This window comes from Dendropsophus ebraccatus, chromosome 10, assembly GCF_027789765.1.
Source record: "Dendropsophus ebraccatus isolate aDenEbr1 chromosome 10, aDenEbr1.pat, whole genome shotgun sequence".
Classification (NCBI taxonomy): domain Eukaryota; kingdom Metazoa; phylum Chordata; class Amphibia; order Anura; family Hylidae; genus Dendropsophus; species Dendropsophus ebraccatus.
The window spans coordinates 49,857,976-49,870,750 of NC_091463.1; the positions used below are offsets into that span (position 1 = coordinate 49,857,976).

The window sequence follows — 12,775 nt, forward strand, 5'->3', positions numbered from 1 at the left end:
AAAAAAAAAAACAGTAAAAATAGCATCAGTTCTTGTTTTGATCGTTATAAAAAACATCGTTATTGCAAAATCATTAATCGTTCGATTGGGTGAATAATCGCTCCGTGTAATTGTACCATTACACAGATCGATTATTGTTTGAATTTTCGCGATAATGATCACATTTGAGCGATAATTGGCTTGTGTAAACACAGGGAACAATCAAGCGACAAAATCGTTCATCGTGGTCTTTCAACATGTCCTCAAATAGTCATTGGTCTTTGCAAAAAAATCGCAGATTGCTTTGTCTTTCACAGATTCATCCTAATGTTTTTTTCAAACGATTTATCTCTTTGTCTAAACGCTGAACGCTGATTCAAAATCGATAAACGATAGATTGGGCGAATTATTGCTCCTTGTAAATGGACCATAATGGCATTTGAGCCATTATCCGCTCGTGTAAACACAACTAACAATCAAGCGACGAGTGAGAAATCTTTCATCGTGATCTTTCAACATGTTTTCAAATCGTCGCTGGTCGCTCGCTGATAAATCACAGATCGCTTCGTCTAAACTGTCTTTCATAGATTCATCTGTGTGAGAGATGGCCTTAAGTGCTCCTAAAGCAACCGTGGTAATCACATGACAAAGCCCAGTCAATTTAGACAAAAGTCCATCAAATCAGTTAGGTTTTAATTATGTAAACAAAGAACTCAACAAAACTGCAAGTTTGTTTATTATATATATTATAAAGAAAAATTATGGGGACTGTTATGACTTTGTGTTTCTTTCAGTTCCATTACCTCAGTTGTATAGCATCCAGCATCTACCAATGTAGTCTTGCAATCTGCCTTTACATCCATTTGTAAAAGAATAAAGGTCCTTTTGCACAGGCCGATTGTCAGTCCAGAGCGCTGTTAGTAACGTTTCTGCAGCCGATAATCGGCCTGTGTAAAAGTGACAGTAATCAGCCGTGCCACACATCTTCTTGTGTAAACAGGGGTTTGCGTAGCCGATAACAGTAGAGGGAAACTGACAGCACAGATAAGTTTATATCTGTGCTGTCAGTTTCCAGATCGCTAGCAGTTTATACTTACCACGCTGTTTGGTATTCGGCATCTGGTTCTATGGTCACCTCTGTAAATTCAGGCTGTGAAATTCTGAGTGATTGACAGCTGGAGAAGGCAGGGCCTAAAGATACAGACGGCAAATAGAAGACTGAGGAACCAGATGCCAGATCACTAGCAGCTTGGTAAGATTACGAGTGATCTGAAAACTGACAGCACAGATATACAGATATACATGCAGCCAGGTGTATGGACACTACCGTTCAATTTTGTGTTTTCCATGAAAAGTTACACTTATTCACCACCATACATTGTGAAATGAATAGAAAATAGAGTCAAGACATTGACAAGGTTAGAAATAATGATTTGTATTTGAAATAACATTGTTTTTACATCAAACTTTGCTTTCGTCAAAGAATCCACCTTTTGCAGCAATTACAGCATTGCACACCTTTGGCATTCTAGCTGTTAATCTGTTGAGGTAAGCTGGAGAAATTGCACCCCACGCTTCTAGAAGCAGCTCCCAAGTTGGATTGGTTGGATGGGCACTTCTGGCGTACCATACGGTCAAGCTGCTCCCACAACAGCTCAATGGGGTTCAGATCTGGTGACTGCGCTGGCCACTCCATTACCGATAGAATACCAGCTGCCTGCTTCTGCTGTAAATTGTTCTTGCATAATTTGGAGGTGTGTTTAGGGTCATTGTCCTGTTGTAGGATGAAATTGGCTCCAATCAAGCGCTGTCCACTGGGTATGGCATGGCGTTGCAAAATTGAGTGATAGCCTTCCTTATTCAGTATCCCTTTTACCCTGTACAAATCTCCCACCTTACCAGCACTAAAGCAACCCCAGACCATCACATTACCTCCAACAGATGGCGTCAGGCATTCTTCCAGCATCTTTTCATTTGTTCTGCGTCTCACAAACGTTCTTCTTTGTGATCCAAACACCTCAAACTTGGATTCATCCATCCACAACACTTTTTTCCAGTCTTCCTCTGTCCAATGTCTGTGTTCTTTTGCCCATCTTAATCTTTTTCTTTTATTGGCCAGTCTCAGATATGGCTTTTTCTTTGACACTCTGCCCTGAAGGCCAAAATCCTGCCGCCTCTTCACTGTAGATGTTGACACTGGTGTTTTGTGGGTACTATTTAATGAAGATGCCAGTTGGGGACCTGTGAGGTGTCTGTTTATCAAACTAAAGACTCTAATGTGCTTATCTTCTTGCTTAGTTGTGCAACGCGGCCTCCCACTTCTTTTTCTACTCTGGTTAGAGCCTGTTTGTGCTGTCCTCTGAAGGGAGTAGTACACACCATTCAATTTCTTAGCAATTTCTTGCATGGAATAGGCTTCATTTCTAAGAACAAGAATTGACTGTCGAGTTTCAGATGAAAGTTCTCTTTTTCTGGCCATTTTGAGCGTTTAATTGACCCCACAAATGTGATGCTCCAGAAACACAATCTGCTCAAAGGAAGGTCAGTTTTGTAGCTTCTGTAACGAGCTAGACTGTTTTCAGATGTGTGAACATGATTGCACAAGGGTTTTCTAATCATCAATTAGCCTTCTGAGCCAATGAGCAAACACATTGTACCATTAGAACACTGGAGTGATAGTTGCTGGAAATGGGCCTCTATACACCTATGTAGATATTGCACCAAAAAACAGACATTTGCAGCTAAAATAGTCATTTACCACATTAGCAATGTATAGAGTGTATTTGTTTAAAGTTAGGACTAGTTTAAAGTTATCTTCATTGAAAAGTACAGTGCTTTTCCTTTACAAATAAGGACATTTCAATGTGACCCCAAAGTTTTGAACAGTAGTGTATATACAATTTGACAAGTTGAGCAATGCTGATGACATTGCAAAGCCCAGACAGACAATATAGGTTCTGATTATGAAAACTTAGAGATGCAGCAAAAGCAACAAAAACATGAATGTGAGAACAAAGCCTCTAGATCTCACTTCCAGTATGGTACTGTACTGTTCATTACATTTCCCCCCCTACATCTTCAGCTGTGAATAATACTATTGAAATGTGGAAGAGTTGAAGGGGTAGCTTAGCAAGAAAAAACATTTTTTTACTTCTATTAAAAAAATCTTAAGTCTTTCAGTACTTATTGGCTGGAACAGTGTCAAGCATTAGATGGTGTGGTGTAAGGCCACCACCATAGGCTGTATCCATGTTTTCCCACATTCCCTAGCACTCAGGGGCGGATTAAAGGGGAACTCTGGATAAGAAAAACTTGTTTTCTATTAAAAGTACATTAAAAGTTATATAGATGTGTCTATACAATATATTACCATATCTGTGCGGTTCTGCCACACTGGTAGCTGATAGAAATCCAGGAAGTGAAGAAAAATGGCCCCTGTGCCAATTCACATTGTCTCCTGCTCCTTCTGCTCTCCCACCTTAGGAGACAAATATTCCATGCCTCTGTCTCACATTGTGTGTGTTTGCTGATGATGCAGACAGGGGGCAGGGTGTGATGTCACAGGAGGCTTGGCTGAGTGATCCACTATCTCTGACCGGCCAGAAGCAGCTGCTGCACTAATTTTACTGATTGTGATGGGTGGGGGACTGTAATGATCAGCTGAGGGAAAGCATTGCATTCTGGGAACTGCTCAACCAGGAAGGACAGAAACACAATACAGAACCCCCCCCCCCCCCCCAAACAAATGGATTTTTGGTAGTTTCAAAACTGGGATAGACAGGTAAGTAATGCTATATGCTTCTGCAGAAGTTTCATTTTTTTTAACCTCTACCTGGAGTTCCCCTTTAACTTTACCATAGGCCCTGGGCTGTTCATCAAGCCTGGGCACCCCACCCCACTGTAAGTATGGCAGCACTAGCCTAGTGTTCATAGTAGAGGATAGATAATGTCATCATGCCCGGATTTGTGCAAAATCAAATTAAAAAAGCAATGATTGTTTGCAAATCATGGCAGAACTGTAGCCAGGGACAATACACCCCTGAAAGTATCAGTCTGTTTGGGTGGTCATGGGCCCCCCAGGAGCTCAGGGTCCCGGGCTGCCATCCGAAACTGACCTATTATAATCCGCTAAAGCTTGGACTGCATCCATCTTCGGAGGCAGATATGCTCAACTTGGGCTCATCTCACATAGCAACCAATCTCTGTCCATTTTGAGAGATGATGTGATTGGGTGATGTTTGTCAGAGACAAAGGGGGAGATTTATCAATCTGGGGCAACTGAGCCAATTCTACTGCACAGCAGTTTGATAAATCCTCCCCAAAGTGTATTAGATTGTGGGACGGAGGCTGAGTATGTGTATCCTCAACATCATCTAAAGCTGCTTCTTATGCCTCCATACCAAAACTTGGCTCTACCACAAAGCTTCAAAGTTCTGGGAAAGGGGCCTAGGTGAAGCTCATCAGAAGTGGCAAATCGTACATGCGGTTTTCACAGCGTGCTGCTCAGCCATTGCTGAAAGATATTACGGCAACTGCAACATCCAACAACCATGTGTGGAGGTTCAGGCACATTCCTCCCAGTAGCTTTATCTCTGTGCCTTATTGTGGTCTTGTATATAGTGCGGGGCCCTGTATACCGCACGGCTATGCTCTATGGCACCATGACTGTACACAGCCTGGCGCAGGAAGAAGCAGCTGCAGTACCACCTCCCCGCAGTAGATGTCGCTCTGCTTCACATTTGGCAGGCCCGGCCGCCGTTGCTAGGAGACCCGGAGCGGGCGGTGTGTGGGCAGCTGCAGGCAGCGCTGGGGAGCTGATGCCGCGGGCTCGGGCTGCTCGGTGAGGTGGAGGAGGAGGGAGGGAGCAGCAGGGCCTTGGGCCCGGATCTTGGTGAGGGCCGGTTCCGGCGTGCGGCCACCTCTCCGGGGTTTGGTTGCGGCCTGTCCGGCCTCTGTCGTGCCTCGTCTTGTGGTGCTGGAGGTGACTGCACCGGAGGATAGAGGACCGGTACCGCAACGCCGCATCCAGACACTCATGTGCGGCACTAGGGCGCCCTGCACTCGTCTCTGTCATCTGTCTACATCGAGCCCGGGGATGAGGAGCGTCGTGGGAAGGCCGCGGTGAGTGATGGGCACCTGTGCCTGCAGCCCTCCCCCAGCCCGTGCTCCGTGTGGGGGGTGGGCACGCATTCTGCCCTGTGCTGCACCCGGGGGACCCCAATACCTGTGGCCCCTCACTAGCTGCAGGGCGCCCCCTATTGGTACTAGCCACTGGCTTCCAGCCTCACTGCTCACCTGGCCCCATAACATTACTCACTTTGTGGTTTCTGGCAGCTTCCTCTCTCTCTCCTTGTCCTGACCCCTAGGTGGCGCCCTACACCTCAGTGCTGGGCCCTGCAGGGATTGGTGACCTTTGGCCCCAGCTCTGTGCCACCTTCCCTGAAATGTCGCCCTACCAGAAGGGGGCGCTGGCTGTGGCCTCCAACCTGCTGCTCTCCAGCTGTTGCCAAACTCCCTTGATGCCACTGGTATGCTGGGAGTTGTAGTTTTGCAACAACTAGAAAGCCGCAGATTGTCAACAACAGGCGGAATGGCTGGTGGTGTTCTGATTACTGTTATAGTGCATGGTGAGGAAAACCAATATTAGGGCAGCTTCACACATACTGTATCGCTGTGTTTTTATCGCTGCGTTTTTGGTGCGTTTTTTAAATGCGTGTTTTGATTTTCACATGATTTTCATTCGATTTTCAAAAAACGCAGCATTAAAAACGCAGCGATACGGTACGTGTGAAGCTACCCTTAGGCATATTTGCACTGTTTTCTGGACATGCCATGTACTTCTGATCATCTCTTTAGTTTTGAAGAGGCTTTGCCATTAAGAATTCAAGTGATGATCACTAGAGACAACATCCATTGTTGAGTCTTCCACCTCTTTTCTTTAGAATACAATTACTTCTTTCTCTGTTGTTTTAATTTTTTTTTTATTAAAGTAGTGTACTGCCCCCCAAAAGTTATACAAATCCTCAATATACACCTATTACGGAAATGCTTATAAAGTGCTTTTTTCCCTGCACTTACTACTGCATCAAGGCTTCACTTCCTGAATAACTTGGTGATGTCACGACCTGACTCCCATAGCTGTGCGGGCTGTGGCTGCTGGAGAGGATGATGGCAGAGGGATGCTCAGTGTCCCTCCAGTGCCCTGTGTCCCTCAGTGTCCCCCTGCCATCATCCTCTCCAGCAACCACAGCCCGCACAGCTCTGGGAGTCGGGTCGTGACATCACCATGTTATCGAGGAAGTGACATCACCATGTTATCGAGAAAGTGACATCACCATGTTATCGAGAAAGTGACATCACCATGTTATCGAGAAAGTGACATCACCATGTTATCCAGGAAGTGACATCACCATGTTATCCAGGAAGTGAAGCCTTGATGCAGTAGTAAGTGCAGGGAAAAAAGCACTTTATAAGCATTTCCCGTAATAAGTGTATTTTGGTGATTTGTATAACTTTTGGGGGCGAGACAAGATTTTTTGCTGGACTTCTCCTTTAAAGGGAACCAATCACTGGAAAAAAGCATATAGAGCTTTTGAAATGTGCTGTTAGAGCACACAGCACACTTGCCACACGTGTTTACATAGCCTCCGTGCCTTCCCCGTGTAAGCCGCAAAGTAATTTTATAAAACTGGCGCCCTGTATGCTAATTACCTGAGGTAGTCACCTGGGCGGTGTTCGGCTAGCAGGTAGTCACTGTCCCCTGGGCGCTCTTCCGCTGTAATCACGCCCCTCTGGGCGTGATTCAAATGTCAAAGTGGCTGTGGCGTCACTCGGGAGCGCGCCGTGCCCAACGTCGGCGCGCTTGCGTACTGATGCCGGACGCCGCCGCACATGCGCAGTGCAGCCGCTTCCATTCCAGTTGGACTGCGCCTGTGCAGAATAGCCTCGAACTCCGGCTAACAGGCTATTCGAGGCTATTCTGCACAGGCGCAGTACCGCCGGAATGGAAGCGGCTGCACTGCGCATGTGCGGCGGCGTCCGGCATCAGAATGTCACAGCTACTCGGCCATTTGAATCACGCCCAGAGGGGCATGATTACAGCGGTAGAACGCCCAGGGGACCGTGACTACCTGCTAGCCGAACACCGCCCAGGTGACTACCTCAGGTAATTAGCATACAGGGCGCCAGTTTTATAAAGTTACTTTGCGGCTTACACGGGGAAGGCACGGAGGCTATGGAAACACGTGTGGCAAGTAAGCTGTGTGCTCTAACAGCACATTTCAAAAGCTCTATATGCGTTTTTCCGGTGATTGGTTCCCTTTAACTGGGTTTTCCAGGAGGTTGTTTTTTTAATTTTTTTTTCTATCGAATCCTGCCTTCTATCAGTTTGAATGGAAGGGTTTCTGTGCCTCTCTGCTCAAAGAATAGACGTATACCAAACCAAAACAAGGATCCACAAGGGATCACAAAAAATGCAGGACAATCATAAATAAATATAATTATAATCTTTATTCAAATATTTCTTATTTAAAATGACATAAATATGAAGGGACTGAAACAGAACCAAATACATAAATTAGTGAGGGGACATGAAAAGATGTTTTATGAAATTATATATTGCACATGCATGAAGATAGATAAGGGCTAAAGTGACTGTGGCAATACAGGCAACCTCCACTGTATAGTAAACAATGTAAACAGTATTGTAAATAGCAACAAAAAATTAGATGTACACAGGCAAAATCCTATTCCAAGTCACAGTTGCTCAGTGAGCAACATATACAGGTGAAGTCACCAAAAGTATATAATATATATGAACGCTAGGAGGATGCGTGCATTGCAACAAGTCCCACTCACCTACTCACCTGGGGGCTGGGGGGCGTTCGGTATTTGATTAGCTGGGGCTGCTGAACTTGGATAAAGCTCTAAGGTTGTCTGGAAAACATGGATACAGCCAATGACTATATCCATGATTTCCACATAGCCTTAGGGTTTTATCCAACTTCAGCAGCCACCGCTAATCAAAGGCTGAAAGTTCGGGTTCGGATCGACTCGAGCATGCTCGAGGTTCGCTCATCTCTAGTGGGAACACATCTGGAATCGGTAGGGGGTGTTGGTGGTAGGTATGGCTTGTTTATTGTTTTGTGCTGTGTGTAAGGCAGTACCCAAAGTTCTAGCTTTCCCCCAGAAAACCTCTTTAACCTTTCTGTTTTGTTGAAATTTGTCCTGTTTTTCTCCATTATTAAAGTGACTGTACACCAGGCCCAGGCTGAAGCACTGGAGGCAGGTCGACCCACCCTTAGTGGGAGGAAACCCTAGCCCCTCTATGATAGGGTTCCATTGATTCTAATGGAGTCACGTCATGGAGGGGCTAGAGTTTCTTCCCACTAAGGGTGGGTCGGCATTAGCCTGGGCCTGGTAGTACAGTCACTTTAAGCAGCAGCTGCTCTCTTTAGGCCACTCTTACATGCCAAAATTGTGAGCAGCGTTTTGCTTCAGTATTTGTAAGGTAAAAGTAGCATAGTATCCTACACAGAGGAAAACTGTGATGAGAAGATGTATGCATCTTATGTGTTTTAGATCCGCTTTTGGTTTTTGCTTAGTGACTTAAATAGTGCTGTGTGAAAGTGGTGTTTGTGCAGTGATATGTGTAATGCACTGATACATACGATCTGTTTTCCCCTGTAAAACAGAACTACCCACCACCTCCACTATCTGCCTTCCCATCCTGCCCTTAACACAAATAATCCAAGCATCTTTGCACTGGAGACTGAATCATAGTCACGCTCACTGCATATGTAACCCAATTGTGCTAAGTCACAGATTCTTGTCCTCTTACAACTTATGTGGGTGGCAGGGAAGAGGAGGAAGCAGACAGAAAGAGAAAGCAGCAATAAACTGCGCAGACTGGAGACCTAGGAGGAGACAATTAACTCAATCATTCTTGGAAGGTCAAGCTGCTTTGAAGAGAATGGATAAGGAATGTAGGCTCTATTTTCCTGATCACCATATAGGTTTATTACTCTTATGGTACTTTTACACGGGACGATTGATCGTTCGTTTTTGCACAATAACGGTCAAATTCGAACGATAATCGTACGTGTAAACGCAGCTAACTATCAAACGATGAGCAAAAAATTGTTCATTTTGATCTTTCAACGTGTTCTCAAATCATCGTTGATCATTCGCAAAAAATTTGCAGATCGTTCCGTGTAAACATTCTTTCAGCGATTTCACCTATGTGTGAGATAGGCTTAAACGATCGCAAAACTATCGCATAGCGAATTGTCCGTACAATGTATCGTTCCGTCTAAACGCTGATCGTTATAAAAAAAACATTGTTCATTCAAAATCGTTAATCGTGCGATCGGGCGAATTGTCGCACCGTGTAAAAGTACCATTAGGGCCCTATTCCACGGGACGATTATCGTTTGCATAATCGTTAACGATCTCAAACGACCGCTATTGCGAAAGACCTGAAAACGTTCAGTCATTTCCATGGAACGATAATCGTTACTTATGATCGTAATTGCGATACTTTTTTCTTTGCTATTTATTTGCTATTGCGTTCGTATCTATTGCAAACGACCAAACGATGTCTAAGGGCCCTATTCCACCGGACGATTATCGTTCAGATTATCGTTAAATCGTTCGAATCTAAACGATAATCGTTCGGTTGAAATGCAGTTAACGATTAGCGACCGAACGAGAAATCGTTGATCGCTTTATAAGACCTGGACCTATTTTTATCGTTGCTCGTTCGCAAAACGTTCGCAAATCATTCGCATTGAATAAGACAACGTTCGGTCATTCACAATAGATACGAACGCAATAGCGAATAAATAGCAAAGAAAAAACGATCGCAATTACGATCAAAAGTAACGATTATCGTTCCATGGAAATGACTGAACGTCTTCAGGTCTTTCGCAATAGCGGTCGTTTGAGATCGTTAATCGTAAACGATTATGCAAACGATAATCGTCCGGTGGAATAGGGCCCTTATTCAATGCGAACGATTTGTGAACAAGCAACGATAAAAATAGGTCCAGGTCTTATAAAGCAATCAACGATTTCTCGTTAGGTCGTTAATCGTTAACTACATTTCAACCGAACGATTATCGTTTAGATTCAAACGATTTAACGATAATCTGAACGATAATCGTCCGGTGGAATAGGGCCCTTAGGGTATAAACACACACACCGTATACGCAGCGTATTTACTGCTGCAATACGCAGCAGATTAGATCTAAATAACTAAACACAGCATCAAATCTGCACCATCAAATCTGCTGCGTATCTGCTGCGTATACGGTGTGTGTGTGTTTGTACCCTAAACAAGAGACACAAAATAAAAGTCTTGCAGTTCTAATACTTTTTCATGGCTAACGCAAATAAAAATGACGAGCTTAGAGAGTAAGTAGCTTATTCCACCGGACGATTATCGTTCAGATTATCGTTAAATCGTTCGAATCTAAACGATAATCGTTCGGTTGAAATGCAGTTAACGATTAACGACCGAACGAGAAATCGTTGATCGCTTTATAAGACCTGGACCTATTTTTATCGTTGCTCGTTCGCAAATCGTTCGCATTGAATAAGACATCGTTCGGTCGTTCGCAATAGATACGAACGCAATAGCGAATAAACACGGAAGAAGAAACGATCGCAATTACGATCATAAGTAACGATTATCGTTCCATGGAAATGAGTGAACGTTTTCAGGTCTTTCGCAATAGCGGTCGTTTGAGATCGTTAATCGTTAACAATTATGCTAACGATAATCGTCCGGTGGAATAGGGCCCTAAGCCTGTGTTCACACAACTGATTCCTCCTATAGAATTGTAAATTTTCAAGCTGATCTATGGCAGAAATGGAAATGACTTGAGATTAGCGGTTGACATGCCACTTTTTTTCCCCCCCAGTGACGTGAAATACACATTGAATGCCCATGGAAATTATGTCATTTGAAGACACAAATAAGCAGTGTTAAAGAGAACCAATCATGGACGAAAGTTAAAAAAAATTTTTTCCCTAATTAGATGTAAATCATCATTTTATTAACATTTGTAAATATAATTTATTATTTTTATTGTCACGTTTTTTAATTATTCACTTTTTATTTTCCTGTCTCGAGCCGGCTCTTTTCAAAAGAGCCGGCGCGAGACAGGAAACTCCCGTCATGCAGAGCGGCAGGAAAGGTTCCCATGATCCTTTGCCCGCCGCTCCGTTAATACACAGTGATCTCGCGCTATACAGCGCAAGATCGCTGTGTATTTTCTAGTCCCTTTCCTCTAATCTATTTATGAAGATACAGACTGCCTCTGCAGTCTGTATCTTTATACTTTACCTATCCTCTTCTTCGGTGCAGCAAGGCCGGCGCCGCCATCTTGATTACGTCACTTGCGTTCCAGCGGTGGAACGCAAGGCCCGTAATCAAGATGGCGGCGCCCGGCCGTGCGGCACTGAAGCAGAGGATAGGTAAAGTATAAAGATACAGACTGCAAATACAGTCTGTATCTTCATGAAGTCTATCTATGAAGATACAGACTGCCTTTGCAGTCTGTATCTTTATACTTTACCCGATTCTCTGTTCCCTGGCTGTTCCGGCGGCGGCGCCATCTTGATGACGTCACGCTGGAACGCACCGCTGGAACGCAAGTGACGTCATCAAGATGGCGGCGCCCACCGGAACAGCCAGGGAACAGAGGATCAGGTAAAGTATAAAGATACAGACTGCAAATGCAGTCTGTATCTTCATGAATAGAGTTAGGGAGAGATATACTTTCATAATAGGGACAGTTACATTTAGGTGATTGGTCCTCTTTAAGGTGCAGCCACATGTGATGGATTTGTTGCTGATATTCTGCATGAAATTTCTGTGTTGTTGAAAAACCATTTGCATGAGTAGCAAAGAGTGTGAGATTTCTCAAATCTACATTGGAAATTCCCACGCAGTGTAGATGTTTAATTCTCTACCATGTAAGTTGTTTCATATATACACTACACAGTTGGAGCAGATTTACCCATTGACTTTAGTGAGGAGGTTGAAATCTGCAGTGAAACGGCAGGTGTTGCACATTTTGCTTTTGTTTGGGGGGTTTACATGCAGCATATATTGACAATTTCTCATTCATTTTTTTTTTGCTTCTCCTAATAATCAGATGGCGCTCTGCAGTGATGAGGGGGGGGGGGTAGTTCCATCCCGATTGCACCAAACTTTCTCAATTGCATAGGGAATAAAGTGCACATTTTCCAAAAAAGGCTCTGAGGATTAAGGTAAGAATATTACTATGGAAACATAACAGCACGTCCGAGTCTTTTAGCCTGCTGCAATTTTTCCTTTTAGAATATACTTGGATACAGCTCCCAGATCTATGTGGGCTGTAATAAGTGTATATTGGTAATTTGTATAACTTTGGGGGGGGGGGGGGGGACAATACAATACTTTAATTTTCGCCGGACTTCTCCTTTATATGTAATTCCAAGATTTCTTTTAAAGAATTGAGTAAAAAAATTGCAACATATATATAAGCATTGCACAGAGCAAGCTCAATTTTCCAAAACTGCCAAGGAACCCGAAATACCAACATTTTTGTGTTTGTTAAAAACCTTTTAGTTGTAGATATATTAAGCAATTAATATCTTATGTATATCCATACATCATCAGTAGTAATAATAGTGACATGGTAAATGAAATGTACTTAGCAGGCATAGGTGGTAATGGCTCTTCTTAGCCTGGGTGTAAATACAGCTTTTTGAAGTTTGCTCTCTTGTTTTTATGGTTGTTGTTGGTTAC

At 43.7% G+C, this 12,775-nt stretch overlaps 1 protein-coding gene across 3 annotated transcripts in view; it reads left to right on the forward strand.

Annotated features, from left to right (window-relative positions):
* Positions 1-4,797: 4,797 nt before the first annotated feature.
* Positions 4,798-12,775, forward strand: part of ZC3H12B (zinc finger CCCH-type containing 12B) — a 55,240-nt gene continuing 47,262 nt past the window's right edge. For 2 of the 3 annotated variants that reach the window (XM_069986641.1, XM_069986638.1), the window contains exon 1: positions 4,828-5,100. The gene's annotated coding sequence lies outside the window, so the exon portion shown is untranslated. The other variant, XM_069986644.1, reaches the window with a different exon arrangement.